Source organism: Macaca thibetana, chromosome 7 (genome assembly GCF_024542745.1).
Source record: "Macaca thibetana thibetana isolate TM-01 chromosome 7, ASM2454274v1, whole genome shotgun sequence".
Classification (NCBI taxonomy): Eukaryota; Metazoa; Chordata; class Mammalia; order Primates; family Cercopithecidae; genus Macaca; species Macaca thibetana.
The window spans coordinates 697823-715321 of record NC_065584.1 but is presented as its reverse complement, the minus strand read 5'-3'; the positions used below and the strand labels follow the sequence as shown (position 1 = coordinate 715321).

Sequence of the window (17499 nt, the reverse complement as noted above, 5' to 3'; positions counted from 1 at the left end):
CTGTCCGCTGGATGGAGAATCAGCCCCTGGGCACATCTCTCAGATTTCTACATAAAGTAGACAAAAAATAGTAGCTGTGATATAAAAACTTGTCATGTCCCTGTTGACCAATTTCTGGGCAAAGTGTTTTAATGAAGCCCCTGGGGCTTTGTCACAGAAGTTGTCTTTTATCTTTTCTGAAGACCTAACTAATGGACAATGGGTACCAGCTGGATGGAGACTGACCACTGACCATCTTCTGCTGTCTCCTTAGTATGCCACAGAAAACCACACCAACATCACTCTATGTCTATAACTTTCTAAATTTGCACTGAATCTATTGCTAAATGAGGAGTTACATGAGGTCTGAGTTTTGTTCCCTTCTTCCCAGTCTTCCTCAATTACCAAGGGCAGAAGAGGCTTTCAATGAAATTTGGCTGTCAATGCCCCCAACACATCACTTTTTTAGGTCCAGGAACTTTATTTGGGGGGATAGTGAAATACACTTTTAAATGGAAAGCCCTAAAGCACATACAACAGCTGAAGGAATGGCCACTGTGCACCTGAAGGCTGATGAGGCACATGGTAGGGTCCCTTCCTCCAAGATGGTCCTGGGTGTGTGATGGTTGGAAGCCTCATGCATATGGAATTAAGGACTGGACTGAAGTAGAAACAAGGGCCATATCCCATAGGAAAACAAGAAAAAACAAGGAAAACAAGATGCCATCTGGGCATCCCTGAGGACAGTTAATTAAATTTGTTGGGTTTAAGATGAAATTTTTTTCCAAAATTTTTAGTGTTCTTAGCTAAATATGAATCTTTTCAACAAACTGAGAATTAAAAGGAGAATGGAGTTAGAAGTTGAGAGAAAAAAGTCATGAGAGACCAGAAAGAAAATTCCCACAAAACTGTCACACGGCAGAGGCCAGAATGGAGCTGTCGCAGCTATGTCATTATTCTGCAGACTTAGTTGAGACTCTTTATCACAGGCCCAGCGGTGAAGAACTCCTTTAGTTTTTGCTTCTCTGGGGGAGGTCTTATCTATCCTTTATTTTATGAAAAGATTTACATGGTAAAGTTTCTTGGTTGGCAGAGTTTTGTTTGTTTTTCATTCTTTTTCCCCCAGCAATTTGAATACAGTCATGGGCCACCTAACAATGTTTCAATCAACTATTAATAGACCACATATATGTTTGTGGCCACATAACATTGTAATACCGTATTTTCACTAAGGATGTTCCATATTTAGATGTGTTTAGATAGAGAGATACTTACCACGGCCTTTCCGTTCCCTGCAGTGTTCAGTGCAGTAACATGCTGTACAGGTTAGTTGTCTGGAAACATTGTGCTATTCCACATAGCCTATGTGTAGTAGGATATTCCTTGCAGGTTTGTGTAAGTTCTCCCTGTGATACTTGCACAATGATGACATTGACTAGAAATACATTTCTCAGATATAATCTCTATCACTAAACCATACATCATCGAATGCAATTCCTCTCCATTCTGACCTGAAAATCTTCTGCTGAGAAATCTGCCAAATCTGCTTTTTCTTTCTGTTTTCAAAAACCTTTCCTTTGGCGATGTGGTTTCAAACTATCTCTGATTTTTCTCATTTGGTTTACCTTATTTAAAATGTATAGAGCTTCATAGATGTAGATGAATATTTGCTTCTCCAGATTTAGAAAGTTTCCATGCTATTACTTCTTTAAAAATCCTTTCTGCCTCTCTCACCCTGCCTCTCTCTCTGTCTCTCTCGGTCTCTCTCTCACCCTCTTCCTTCACTACCCCTTTTGTCTTATCTTTGCATAACTCCTCAATGCATAATTTCATTTTCACTGTGCTTCCTGACTCATAAGTCTTTAACTCTTTTTTATTTCTTTCATTTAAGTTTTTCTTCTCTGTCTCTACTATTTCAAATGATCTTTCTTTGAGTTTACTGTTTCTTCTCTTACTTGATCTAGTCTGGTCCAAAATCCTTTTAAAAATTTTGTCTGACTTATTGTATTCTTCAGCATCAATAGTTTTGTTTAGTCATCTTTTAAATGTTTTATCTCTATTAAAATTCTCATATTGTTCTTGCGTGATGCCACTAGCTCATTGAAAATATTTCTAACATTTACTTTAAATTTTCTTCCAGGTAATCCATATGCTTCCTTTTCATTGATATCAGTTTCTAGATCTTTATGTTGTTCTTCTGTTTGGACCATGTTCCCCTCCTCCTTCATTTTCCTTGACTGTCTTTATTGCTACCTGTTCATTATAACAAAAGCCACCATACACTCTTCAAAGACGAGGCTTATAGAGATCATCCTCACCAATCAGTCCAGGCAGTAAATTGGGTCTCTCAAAACTTCGTAGTATTCAAACTTCTGTCTCTGTTCTTAATGGTCCCTGGGTTTTAGAGGATGATAGATTCTGCCAGAAATCACAGGTAGGGGAGGTAGAAACTATTTACTCAAGCAGCCCCTTGAAAATTTGGACCACTGGACAAAGTTTCATTATTGATGTATGATTCATCAAAATAATGTTAGTTCAAGCTTCTGTCAACCAGTCACTAAACATTGAAATTTTATCATTTCTTACTTGAATCTGGGATTTGTTCTTTGAGTATTTAGGTAAAATTACAAACTAGTTTAAATCTGCCTATTTGGCAAACTGATCTATTGCTGAATTTCTATTTTCTGTTTTTTCTCTGTGCATTTAAATCTAAATCTGTATTAGACATGCATCCAGAATGTGGAAAAGTGTCTTAAAGTTCTTTAATTTATTTAATTTAATGGGGTTTCCAGAAGATGTGAAAATTTCCTTTGTGTATCAAACACTTGACTATTGATCAATAGTTTCCTCTTTAATTTTTCTCTCTCCTCTCTCATTATCTATAATAAGCAAGGAGAAATGAAGACACACCATCGATAGTGTGCATAGACATCCCACCACCTAAAATTCTAACTGTCGCTTACTAATTCTAACTTCATCCAATGTAACATAACTAAGATATAAATTCTATAACAAAATACACATAGTTTCCAGTTCTAATACCACGTTTGTGACAGAAACAAAGCAGGTGTGCTCTCTGCGAGGTGGTCATCTGAGGTCTGAAACGAGGGGTCACACAGGTATTTTTATGATATTTAAGGGATCGGGCAACAACAGTGATAAGAATTCTGCTCATCACTGGCTCTTACCAGAAAGTTTACAGGTAAAGTTACTGCTGTTATTTGATTTTAACACCTAGTTAGAATGAAGCTCAGAGGAAGAGGTCACATCCTAGGTCACACAGTGAGGAGGAATGGAGCTGTGCTCTGCTCTCCACACTACGCAGAAGATCCCAGACACGAGCCCAGGTTCCACTGACACGTGGCATCTGGAGGGCAGTTCTCAGGGGATGATCTTAGCGCACCTGCTTCCTGGGGCAGGGCGCTTCCTTCTCTCAGTTGTGCACTTGCTCCTTCTGCCAGCTCTGAAGTGACCACTTGCATTGCCATGAATTATTCATATTCTCTCCCTTACTATGGCAAAAAGTGTATTTATTAAATTTTCAATTCATTCTCTCTGAGGCACACTGCGTTAGCAGAAAGGAATAAATCACATTCCTTCACCTCCCCCACAGCCCAAGATTCCTGAAGACAGAGCCGATGTGATGTACTCATAGGTGGATTTCTCCTCCACCTATGAGGAGGTGGCCTTGGTCAAGTTTCAGCAATGCTGGGAAGTCAAGGACACCTCCGTCTCCTCCTCCCTGCTCTGTAGCACACCAGAGAACAGTTTTTTCATTGGAATATCATCTGTTTAAGGAATACAAGTCCCTGCTTTAGGATTTGGGGCCTGAGTGCACCTACTGGATCCAGCCCAGGACTGGAGATACCTTCCAGAACACAACTTCACCTGAGACATGACCAGTCACACTGTTTTACTTGCACAATTTCAGCTTCCTCAGAAGAAAATTAAAATTGCTGAGACTTTTTCATAACCGTTGTGCCATGTCCTTTTTCTGTTTCCTTGCCTGTTCATGTACGTCAGACCAGGTACCGCTTATATGTAATGAGATCAGAATTCTGCCTCCAGTAACACATCTGAGGTGACGCTTGATTGTGCTTTTGGTTTACCCTCCATAATGTAGATTATAAAATTCATCAACCTCATTTTTATGTCAAAAGAAATCTGCATAATCTGAATATCAACACTTTTTGGAATCTCTTAAATAACTGAAGTGGCAAGAAATCTTACCCACTCCAAAAACTGGATAGACGGACATGCCTAAAATGGCAGTTGGCACTTGCTTAACTGGAGCAGAGGTTGCAGAAGCCGCAAGATATGAGGGCACTACATGACAAGCACTATAGACATCTGAAAGACAGATATGAACGTGGTAAATGCAACAGTTCCAGAGGGTCTTTCACTTCTAAAGTTTCTCTACTTTCTCTCCAGAAACCTCAGGATTCTAAAAAGTAAAATCCAAATGCATTTCCTGTGGATCAGAATTGCAGATTATTAATTACTGAGAAACATACCAGGAGCCTGCTTCAGGAGCTTCTACAGGGAAGGACTTTTCCAGAACCTTATCTTATGTGAACGAAGACAAATCTTCCCTTCCAGATTTTTCTTCCATCCTTCCATTATTATACAAATGAGCAAAGTTAGCCAGTAGGGGTAAGAAGTAAGTAAATAGTCCAGGGACGCTGAAACCACATAAGGGATTAACTGCCAAAAATGAGCTTTTCCCCCGGGTGACGCCTGGTCAAGGTCACAGCCCAGAAGAGGATGCCGATCGCATCTCTAGGTTTCCATGGTCAGAACAGGCAGTGCTTCCCCGCACTGCACAATCCATTCTAACCAGGATGATGGCTCTGGATTAAAGATGCAAGTGTGGCAATGCACAGACTCTATCTGAGGAGAACGTAGGGAAACTAATGGAAAATGGCAGAGACTGAGACAAGACAATAGAGGAATCCGAAGCCTCTGATATCACCATTTTTAAGACCAAGGTCTTGAAAACTCCCTGACTGACCTCAGCTTCTATAATCATGATGCTTTGCTGGATTCCTAGCTGAGAAAATGAAAAGAACAACCCGCATGTTCTTCCCAAGTTTCCCCTTGTATCCTGTTTGCTTTAGATCTCTAGGGGAAAAAGTCAGATACATGGGCCTAGTGTCAGTGTAGGTGGCACTTCCTATAAGCTACAACATAGGAAGAAGGGAAAATGTGTGTTATTGGAATAGTGGATATGGAGTGGGGTGTCATCTGAGTGTATCTGGACCTGCTGGTATTCTCAGGTGCAACATTCAACTGCAGGAGCCCATTGAAGAAACACGTCACTCCCCAAACTCCTGTAAGTTTCTGTATTCATTTTGGATCCACTAATGAAGTGAATCCAGAGCTTCAGAGAAGGAGCTTCCTCCTTCATCATATAATCCTTGCTTTGGTTCCCCCTGCAGAGTTCAACAGGTTTAGTAAGGCTAATCACTTGTTTCAAGAAATGGTGTCAGCAGCATATGGTGTCACTGAAACAGTATTCTAAACCAGAACAAAGCCATTTCACGTCGGGCTAGAGAAGCTGGGGGTAAATGTTTGTGAGCCCCAACAGGAACCTCCTTGCAAGGCAAGGGCTGGGCTGGAGAGTCACTCAGGAGCCACACAACACAGGTTCCAGCCCTGGAGCAGGTGCACAGGAGGCTGCTGAGAAGGTTTCCTCTGAAGGACTGAATCTTCCTTTGTCAGAAAAAAAAGCTAAAATACAAGTTCAACAAGTTGCTGATATCTGAACCATTCATACAATTTAAGGCAATGAGAACTATTTTTAAAGTGGGCTTCTGGGATTATTAATATCTTAATAGTGAGAATATGAAGAATAGGGATAGTTTTCCTAATTCAATGGATACAGAATTGTGGTAGCCACTATATTTCTATGAATAAGAAATTCAGATTTCAGTGTTAAGTAATGTTGCCTACATTGTGTGAGTGACAGGGCAGTGGTGGATCTTGGAGTGTGGCAGGGGCACTTACCAAGCGAGTCAGAAATCAATATGTAAAAATGAGGATCTATGGATATGAACTGAAAGTATGTAAATACTTCATAAAATACTAATAAATGGAGTTCAAAATTAACCCAAAATTATTAAAAACACAAATTCCTTGACAATTATATTGGGAGCAGTGAGTTCATAAAGAACTCCAAACTACTGTTTCAACTTCTGATTCCTATTGTTCCTGAGATGAGAAAATCAGCTCTAATTACACATCACAGGGCAAATCTCTAAACCAAGAGTGCTTCCATTGAAGTTGCTGGGGAATCAGACACGGGGCAGGTGCTAGAGACACTGGATCAGGAGTACCCAGCGGATCTCAGAGGGACCTGCTGGACACTCATATGGGAGATCAGCAGTCACTGTCTCAGATCACCAGTGAGCTGAGCTGGTGCTTGACAGGTCCAGAATAGGGCCAAGGCCTCTTCTCAGTGTCATGGAGAGGGATGGTTCCAGAAATCTTCCAGGCGGTCTCTACGCTTATAAAATGAAAGTTCACGATGAGGAGCGTGCCCTGAGGGGGCTTATTCTTCAGTGAAAGGACCTCTGTCCACAAACATTCATAAATGGAGCAGGACATGCATTTCATCAAACAGGATTAGGGCTCAGACCATCTGCATCTCACTCTCATAAGGCCAATGTGTCATTTACCTTCCCTTTCTTATCATGGATCAGGCTTTGAGCTACAAAATGTTCTGCCTCATGAATATGCAAATACACTGAGATCCACTGAAGTAAGTAACCTGATATCCACTGGATGTCTGTGCCCTGAGAGCATCATCCAACAACCAATCCCTCCTCTAGAGAAACCCTTGAGATCTCAGATTCTCACCATGTACTGGGTAGGGAAGATCGTTTTTTTGGTGGCAGCAACAATAGGTAAAGGAACACCTATTCCCTGAGATGAGAGGGGAACTCTTTTCACTCAAAAGGAATTTTATCCACTCTTCTGTGTCCTCTCCACAGGTGCCCAGTCCCAGGTGCAGCTGATGCAGTCTGGGGCTGAGGTGAGGAAGCCTGGGCCTCAGTGAAAGTCTCCTGTAATTTTTCTGGGTTCATCATCACAAGCTACAGTACACACTGTGTGCGACAGACCCCTGAACAAGGGCTTAAGTGGATGGGATGGAACAACCCTAGCAATGGTAACAGAGTCTACACGCAGAAGTTTAAGGGCAGACTCACTGTGACCAGGGACACGTCCAAGAGCACAGCGTACACGGAACTGAGCAGCCTGAGATCTGAGGACACGGCCGTGTATTGCTCTGCACGACACAAAGTGTGGAAACCCACAGCCTGAGAGAGTCTGAGGGCCTGAGGGAGGGGGCAGTTGTGCTGAGCATGAGAAGATGACAGGGATTATTTGATTGCAGACTTTCTTGGAAAGTGAGGTTAAGTCATTGAAGAAAAGGAACAAGAGAAATGTGTATGCACTCTAATTATTTGAGAAATTTTCCGTAAAATCTTTACTCTGTAAGCGAAATTCAAGGAGTAGAAAACAATAAAATTAATAGAACTGATATAGGAATTGCTCTGAAGATACTAGTGTGAGCATGAGTTTTTGAATCCGTGTTGTAAATATTTTGGAACACAGCTGCATTTTTATCTCTCTGTTTACCTCCGTTTACCTCCATTATATGAAATATCAAAATGTTTTAATGTTTTCCGTAGTGTGCAGTTATGATTTGGGGCTCATGCCAGCAATGTATGATAGATCTCAGTTCTTCCTCATTCTTATTGCCATTTGGCACTATGAATATTGTGTATTTTAACCATTCTACTAGATTATTAGTGGTATCCCATTGTTGTTTAAATGCACATCTCTAATTAAAATTTTATATTTTATTATTTTTATATAATTATGATGAAGTGTCAATTTTGATATTCTACTCATTTTTAATTTAACTGTTTTCTTTTTATCCGTTGTAGGTTTCCTTACATACCCAATATAAAATTCATTTACCAAGTTAACATAAAGCCATTTAACAAATATGTGATTTGGAAGTGTATTCTCCAAGTCTTTAGTTGTCTTTTCACTGCTTTATCAGTGTCATGTTTATCAGAAAAATGTTCATATACACACATATATATATGTATATACACACTTAGGTGTGTGTGTGCATGTGTGTATAAACTTGGATAAAATAATTTTATTTTTCCATAGATTATACTTCTGGTATTATTCTAAAACTAATTACAAATTCAACTCTTTTTTTTTAATTTATTTTTTATTATTATTATACTTTAAGTTCTAGGATACATGTGCATAACGTGCAGGTTTGTTACATATGTATACTTGTGCCATGTTGCTGTGCTGCACCCATCAACTCGTCAGCACCCATCAACTCGTCATTTACATCAGGTATAACTCCCAATGACATCCCTCCCCCCTCCCCCCTCTGCCCCCTCCCCATGATAGGCCCCGGTGTGTGATGTTCCCCTTCTCAAGTCCAAGTGATCTCATTGTTCAGTTCCCACCTATGAGTGAGGACATGCGGTATTTGGTTTTCTGTTCTTGTGATAGTTTGCTAAGAATGATGGTTTCCAGCTGCATCCATGTCCCTACGAAGGACACAAACTCATCCTTTTTGATGGCTGCATAGTATTCCATGGTGTATATGTGCCACATTTTCTTAATCCAGTCTGTCACTGATGGACATTTGGGTTGATTCCAAGTCTTTGCTATTGTGAATAGTGCCGCAATAAACATACGTGTGCATGTGTCTTTATAGCAGCATGATTTATAATCCTTTGGGTATATACGCAGTAATGGGATCGCTGGGTCATATGGTACATCTAGTTCTAGATCCTTGAGGAATCGCCATACTGTTTTCCATAATGGTTGAACTAGTTTACAATCCCACCAACAGTGTAAAAGTGTTCCTATTTCTCCACATCCTCTCCAGCACCTGTTGTTTCCTGACTTTTTAATGATTGCCATTCTAACTGGTGTGAGATGGTATCTCATTGTGGTTTTGATTTGCATTTCTCTGATGGCCAGTGATGATGAGCATTTTTTCATGTGTCTGTTGGCTGTATGAATGTCTTCTTTTGAGAAATGTCTGTTCATATCCTTTGCCCACTTTTTGATGGGGTTGTTTGTTTTCTTCTCATAAATTTGTTTGAGTTCTTTCTAGGTTCTGGATATTAGCCCTTTGTCAGATGAGTAGATTGCAAAAATTTTCTCCCATTCTGTAGGTTGCCTGTTCACTCTGATGGTAGTTTCTTTTGCTGTGCAGAAGCTCTTTAGTTTAATGAGATCCCATTTGTCAATTTTGGCTTTTGCTGCCGTTGCTTTTGGTGTTTTAGACATGAAGTCTTTACCCATGCCTATGTCCTGAATGGTACTACCTAGGTTTTCCTCTAGGGTTTTTATGGTATTAGGTCTAACATTTAAGTCTCTAATCCATCTTGAATTAATTTTCGTATAAGGAGTAAGGAAAAGATCCAGTTTCAGCTTTCTACTTATGGCTAGCCAATTTTCCCAGCACTATTTATTAAATAGGAATCCTTTCCCCATTTCTTGCTTCTCTCAGGTTTGTCAAAGATCAGATGGCTGTAGATGTGTGGTATTATTTCTGAGGACTCTGTTCTGTTGCATTGGTCTATATCTCTGTTTTGGTACCAGTACCATGCTGTTTTGGTTACTGTAGCCTTTTAGTATAGTTTCAAGTCAGGTAGCGTGATGCCTCCAGCTTTGTTCTTTTGACTTAGGATTGTCTTGGAGATGCAGGCTCTTTTTTGGTTCCATATGAACTTTAAAGCAGCTTTTTCCAATTCTGTGAAGAAACTCATTGGTAGCTTGATGGGGATGGCATTGAATGTATAAATAACCTTGGGCAGTATGGCCTGTTTCACGATATTGATTCTTCCTATCCATGAGCATGGTATGTTCTTCCATTTGTTTGTGTCCTCTTTTATTTCACTGAGCAGTGGTTTGTAGTTCGCCTTGAAGAGGTCCTTTACATCCCTTGTAAGTTGGATTCCTAGGTATTTTATTCTCTTTGAAGCAATTGCGAATGGAAGTTCATTCATGATTTGGCTCTCTGTTTGTCTGTTACTGGTGTATACGAATGCTTGTGATTTTTGCACATTAATTTTGTATCCTGAGACTTTGCTGAAGTTTGTCAGCTTAAGGAGATTTTGGGCTGAAACTATGGGGTTTTCTAAATATACAATCATGTCATCTGCAAACAGGGACAATTTGACTTCTTCTTTTCCTAACTGAATACCCTTGATTTCTTTCTCTTGCCTGATTGCCCTAGCCAGAACTTCCAACACTATGTTGAATAGGAGTGGTGAGAGAGGGCATCCCTGCCTTGTGCCAGTTTTCAAAGGGAATTTTTCCAGTTTTTGCCCATTCAGTATGATATTGGCTGTGGGTTTGTCATAAATAGCTCTCATTATTTTGAGGTATGTTCCATCAATACCGAATTTATTGAGCGTTTTTAGCATGAAGGGCTGTTGAATTTTGTCAAAAGCCTTTTCTGCATCTATTGAGATAATCATGTGGTTCTTGTCTTTGGTTTTGTTTATATGCTGGATTATGTTTATTGATTTGCAAATGTTGAACCAGCCTTGCATCCCAGGGATGAAGCCCACTTGATCATGGTGGATAAGCTTTTTGATGTGCTGCTGAATCCGGTTTGCCAGTATTTTATTGAGGATTTTTGCATCGATGTTCATCAGGGATATTGATCTAAAATTCTCTTTTTTTGTTGTGTCTCTGCCAGGCGTTGGTATCAGGATGATGTTGGCCTCATAAAATGAGTTAGGGAGGATTCCCTCTTTTTCTATTGATTGGAATAGTTTCAGAAGGAATGGTACCAGCTCCTCCTTGTACCTCTGGTAGAATTCAGCTGTGAATCCATCTGGTCCTGGACTTTTTTTCGTTGGTAGGCTATTAATTATTGCCTCAATTTCAAAGCCTGCTATTGGTCTATTCAGGGATTCAACTTCTTCCTGGTTTAGTCTTGGAAGAGTGTAAGTGTCCAGGAAATTATCCATTTCTTCTAGATTTTCTAGTTTATTTGCATAGAGGTGTTTATAGTATTCTCTGATGGTAGTTTGTATTTCTGTGGGGTCGGTGGTGATATCCCCTTTATCATTTTTTATTGCATCTATTTGATTCTTCTCTCTTTTCTTCTTTATTAGTCTTGATAGCGGTCTGTCAATTTTGTTGATCTTTTAAAAAAACCAACTCCTGGATTCATTGATTTTTTGGAGGGTTTTTTGTGTCTCTATCTCCTTCAGTTCTGCTCTGATCTTAGTTATTTCTTGCTTTCTGCTAGCTTTTGAATGTGTTTGCTCTTGCTTCTCTAGTTCTTTTAATTGTGATGTTAGAGTGTCAAGTTTAGATCTTTCCTGCTTTCCCTTGTGGGCATTTAGTGCTATAAATTTCCCTCTACACACTGCTTTAAATGTGTCCCAGAGATTCTGGTATGTTGTATCTTTGTTCTCATTGGTTTCAAAGAACATCTTTATTTCTGCCTTCATTTCGTTATGTACCCAGTAGTCATTCAGGAACAGGTTGTTCAGTTTCCATGTAGTTGAGCGGTTTTGATTGAGTTTCTTAGTCCTGAGTTCTAGTTTGATTGCACTGTGGTCTGAGAGACAGTTTGTTATAATTTCTGTTTTTGTACATTTGCTGAGGAGTGCTTTACTTCCAATTATGTGGTCAATTTTGGAGTAAGTGCGATGTGGTGCTGAGAAGAATGTATATTCTGTTGATTTGGGGTGGAGAGTTCTATAGATGTCTATTAGGTCTGCTTGCTGCAGAGATGAGTTCAATTCCTGGATATCCTTGTTAACTTTCTGTCTCATTGATCTGTCTAATGTTGACAGTGGCGTGTTGAAGTCTCCCATTATTATTGTATGGGAGTCTAAGTCTCTTTGTAAGTCTCTAAGGACTTGCTTTATGAATCTGGGTGCTCCTGTATTGGGCGCATATATATTTAGGATAGTTAGCTCTTCCTGTTGAATTGATCCTTTTACCATTATGTAATGGCCTTCTTTGTCTCTGTTGATCTTTGATGGTTTAAAGTCTGTTTTATCAGAGACTAGTATTGCAACCCCTGCTTTTTTTTGTTCTCCATTTGCTTGGTAAATCTTCCTCCATCCCTTTATTTTGAGCCTATGTATGTCTCTGCGTGTGAGATGGGTCTCCTGAATACAGCAGACTGATGGGTCTTGACTCTTTATCCAGTTTGCCAGTCTGTGTCTTTTAATTGGAGCATTTAGTCCATTTACATTTAAGGTTAAGATTGTTATGTGTGAACTTGATCCTGCCATTATGATATTAACTGGTTATTTTGCTCGTTAGTTGATGCAGTTTCTTCCTAGCCTAAATGGTCTTTACGTTTTGGCATGTTTTTGTAATGGCTGGTACCGGTTGTTCCTTTCCATGTTTAGTGCTTCCTTCAGGGTCTCTTGTAAGGCAGGCCTAGTGGTGACAAAATCTCTAAGCATTTGCTTATCTGTAAAGGATTTTATTTCTCCTTCACTTATGAAACTTAGTTTGGCTGGATATGAAATTCTGGGTTTAAAATTCTTTTCTTTAAGAATGTTGAATATTGGCCCCCACTCTCTTCTGGCTTGGAGAGTTTCTGCCGAGAGATCTGCTGTTAGTCTGATGGGCTTCCCTTTGTGGGTAACCCGACCTTTCTCTCTGGCTGCCCTTAAGATTTTTTCCTTCATTTCAACTTTGGTGAATCTGGCAATGATGTGTCTTGGAGTTGCTCTTCTCGAGGAGTATCTTTGTGGCGTTCTCTGTATTTCCTGGATTTGAATGTTGGCCTGCCTTACTAGGTTGGGGAAGTTCTCCTGGATGATATCCTGAAGAGTGTTTTCCAACTTGGTTCCATTTTCCGCCTCACTTTCAGGCACCCCAATCAGACGTAGATTTGGTCTTTTTACATAATCCCATACTTCTTGCAGGCTTTGTCCATTTCTTTTTCTTCTTTTTTCTTTTGGTTTCTCTTCTCGCTTCATTTCATTCATTTGATCCTCAATCGCTGATACTCTTTCTTCCAGTTGATCGAGTCGGTTACTGAAGCTTGTGCATTTGTCACGTATTTCTCGTGTCATGGTTTTCATCTCTTTCATTTCGTTTATGACCTTCTCTGCATTAATTACTCTAGCCATCAATTCTTCCACTTTTTTTTCAAGATTTTTAGTTTCTTTGCGCTGGGTACGTAATTCCTCCTTTAGCTCTGAGAAGTTTGATAGACTGAAGCCTTCTTCTCTCATCTCGTCAAAGTCATTCTCCATCAAGCTTTGATCCGTTGCTGGCGATGAGCTGCGCTCCTTTGCCGGGGGAGATGCGCTCTTATTTTTTGAATTTCCACCTTTTCTGTCCTGCTTTTTCCCCATCTTTGTGGTTTTATCTGCCTCTGGTCTTTGATTATGATGGTGATGTACTGATGGGGTTTTGGTGTAGGTGTCCTTCCTGTTTGATAGTTTTCCTTCTAACAGTCAGGGCCCTCAGCTGTAGGTCTGTTGGAGATTGCTTGATGTCCACTCCAGACCCTGTTTGCCTGGGTGTCAGCAGCAGAGGCTGCAGAAGATAGAATATTGCTGAACAGTGAGTGTACCTGTCTGATTCTTGCTTTGGAGGCTTCCTCTCAGGGGTGTACTCCACCCTGTGAGGTGTGGGGTGTCAGCCTGCCCCTAGTGGGGGATGTCTCCCAGTTAGGCTACTCAGGGGTCAGGGACCCACTTGAGCAGGCAGTCTGTCCCTTCTCAGATCTCAACCTCTGTGTTGGGAGATCCACTGCTCTCTTCAAAGCTGTCAGACAGAGTCGTTTGCGTCTGCAGAGGTTTCTGCTGCTTTCGTTGTTGTTTACTGTGCCCTGTCCCCAGAGGTGGAGTCTACAGAGACAGGCAGGTTTCCTTGAGCTGCTGTGAGCTCCACCCAGTTGGAGCTTCCCAGCAGCTTTGTTTACCTACTTAAGCCTCAGCAATGGGGGCGCCCCTCCCCCAGCCTCGCTGCTGCCTTGCCGGGAGATCGCAGACTGCTGTGCTAGCAATGAGGGAGGTTCCGTGGGCGTGGGACCCTCCCGGCCAGGTTTGGGATATAATCTCCTGGTGTGCCTGTTTGGTTAAAGCGCAGTATTGGGGTGGGAGTTACCCGATTTTCCAGGTGTTGTGTGTCTCAGTTCCCCTGGCTAGGAAAAGGGATTCCCTTCCCCCTTGCGCTTCCCAGGTGAGGCGATCCCTTGCCCTGCTTCAGCTCTCGCTGGTCGGGCTGCAGCAGCTGACCAGCACCGATTGTCCGGCACTCCCCAGTGAGATGAACCCAGTACCTCAGCTGAAAATGCAGAAATCACCGGTCTTCTGTGTCGCTCGCGCTGGGAGTTGGAGACTGGAGCTGTTCCTATTCGGCCACCTTGCTCCGCCCTACAAATTCAACTCTAACAGAAAAAGTTGTGTCTCTAATCTCTGGCCACAATCACAGCATAATTCTTTAAATTTCACCTACTTTATGGGAGGATTATTAACTGAAGATGTTTGAAATTCTTCTGCATGAAAAATGTCTTTCTTTCAACTTTTTAAAAGTTTAATTATCTGGTAATAATAGTGTTGGTTCATTAACATTTATTTTTCACTATGGAGAAAATTTGATGTTACATTATTCATTTTATTGCTCAAATCACCACAGCTTTTTTAGGTCCTGTGAGCTCATTTAGTTTGGATTCTGTTTCCTCACAGCACACCCCATCCTTTTGTTTTTGAACATGTTCCTTTGTCCTGGTCCCACCAGAAATTCCAAGCTCATTTTCTTTACTATCTTCTCTATACATAGAATCAGTTATTTCTCCAAGGATTTCTGGTTCCTCATATTAAAGAATTACATTAAAATACAAAATTGTGATATTGGGTGTGTGTTGTTAATGTGGTGTCAGTGTTTCTAGGATCTCTAAGCTAACAGCCCTGGAAAATATGCAGTGTATATTAACCCATGTGTACAAGCACATCTGAACTATTTCTGTGCCTTATCTTCTGTACCTTTATTATACCAAACTTTAGAAAACACTGGAATCTACAATCTACTATGATGCCACATGAATGTTTCTAGCCCTCCTTCCTTTCCTGTGCATAACCATCAACTGCAAAGTGAGAAACCCCCTCCCACCATATGCCATTCATTTAATGAGTTGTACAAGTTCAGGATATCTGCACAGTGGTATTAGAATTGTTAACTTGTCCCCCTGTTTCAAGCATGTTTATAAACTAGAATACAGTGTTTAAGTGCAGTTTCTTTATACTTTGATTTACAAAGCACCTTAATTTCCAAAGTTATCTAGGTGAGAAATTTTATGTGCCACTTTCTTCAGTGAGGTTATTTCAAATATGCTGTGCACATTTTATTTGACATTTTGTAAAAGACAAAACTGTAGATCATATAAATATGTGAAGGTTTTCTAGAAATTTAGAGAGAGGTTATGCATTATGAGAAACAGGCAGTTTTTACAAACAGTGAAACGTTTTTATGATCTGTGGTAGTGAACACATGACACAATTTGTTAAGTCTCGCAATTTTATGATGTAAAGTGTGAATCGAAATATATACAACTTACAGAATTATTTAGCACATCATGAACCCGAGGGTAAAATGCAGAGAGTATAAAAGCAAAATATCTAATAACTTCACACAGTGTGGGGAGGGAATTGCATGAGATGCAGGCAACAAAGAATGAAGTAACTTTCTCCATTTGCGTATGTTTCCATTCACATGAGACTTTAATCAGGTTCATGTGCAGTCAAGTGTCCCTCCTGACAAGCAAATAATCCAGATGATTCGCATCTTCCCTTGACCAAGAAAGATTTCCCTTAAACTTTAGCTCAGTTCAGGCACACACTGTCTCTGAATGGGCATTTACTATCAGTCAATACACACACCTGTCCCCACGTGGACCTTTCCCTTGGACAAACAGACGCATCCTCATGTTAACTCTTCCCTCAGACAAGCACACCTTTCCTCATGTGAACTCTTCCCTCAGATAAGCAAACATGTCCCTACATTGAATTTTCCTCAGACAAGCACATATATCGGACACTGAAAAGTTGTGTGGTAAAATGAGCTCAGGATAGAGGTAATTATGGACTCCAGCTCTGACAATTTGTAGAAATTGTCATTTTAAAAACTCTGAAGATTTTTCTTTATTGTAGACGACAGGGGCTTACAGCTCTAATTACACAGCCTACAGGCAGGATTCCATTTCCTCTGGATAAGGTTTATTTATGTATTTTTACTGTACTGTTGATAAACATTAATACTATAAAGATACCCTAACGGGGTCCACATATGAGAAAAAGAGTAATGGGCAGATCAACCTGAAAATCCAGTCCCAGGAATCCATTGACCCTGCCCTCTCTGGAATCCAGAGACAGAGATGGGATGAGCCCTGATGACTAGTGCACTCATGTCCCCAGGGAGAAAGACATGGAAATGAGGTCCCTCCCCTGCAAATGAAAAGCAGCTCATCCCCTGTTCCTGCAGGCCCTTGTGACGAGCCACCCCACATCTGTGCTCTTCCTCAGTGTCCACACAATGGGGTCTGTGCTGATCTGAGCTTCTCTTGTCATCACTCTCAATATTCATATTCCCCATGGATCAGGCTCAGCTGTTGCCTCTGTGTGTGCAGAAGTCCCCTGTGAAGTTAACTGGTGGAGTCACACAGAAAAATACTATAGACCAAGAATTCTCAGACCTTTCAGCAAAGCCTCTGGATTCACTTTCAATGAAAACAGCATCAGCTTGGTCCAGCAGTGTTCATAGGAGCAATTGGTGTGGGTAATAACATAAGTAATTTAAGTGGAAGTTCCCAATGAGACTCTCCTTGAGTACAAAGAAGATTAACATTCCTCAGAGATGCTCTTATCAGAAAATCTCTTTTAAGATGATTAACCTGAGAGCTCAGGAAAAGCCCCTGTATTACTGTGAGGGACACAGTGGAGGCATCACGCTACCTGACTTCAAACTATACTACAAGGCTACAGTAACCAAAACAGCATGGTACTGGTACCAAAACAGATATATAGACCAATGAATCCGAACAGAGTCTTCAGAAATAATACCACACATCTACAACCATCTGATCTTTGACAAACCTGACAGAAACAAGAAATGGGGAAAGGATTCCCTATTTAATAAATGGTGCTGGGAAAACTGGCAACCATAAGTAGAAAGCCAAAACGGGATGCCTTCATTACTCCTTATACAAAAAATTAATTCAATATGGATTAGAGACTTAAATGTTAGACCTAAAACCATAAAAACCCCTAGAAGAACACCTAGACAATACCACTCAGGACATAGGCATGGGCAAGGACTTCATGTGTAAAACACCAAAAGCAAAGGCAACAAAAGCCAAAATTGACAAATGGGATCTAATTAAACTAAAGAGCTTCTGCACAGCAAAAGAAACTACCATCAGAGTGAACAGGCAACCTACAGAATGGGAGAAAATTTTTGCAATCTACTCATCTGATAAAG

At 40.6% G+C, this 17499-nt stretch overlaps 1 gene segment (V, D, J or C); it reads right to left on the bottom strand.

Moving 5' to 3' along the window:
• Positions 1-17499, bottom strand: part of LOC126958595 (immunoglobulin heavy variable 4-59-like) — a 319776-nt gene that overhangs the window by 217654 nt on the left and 84623 nt on the right.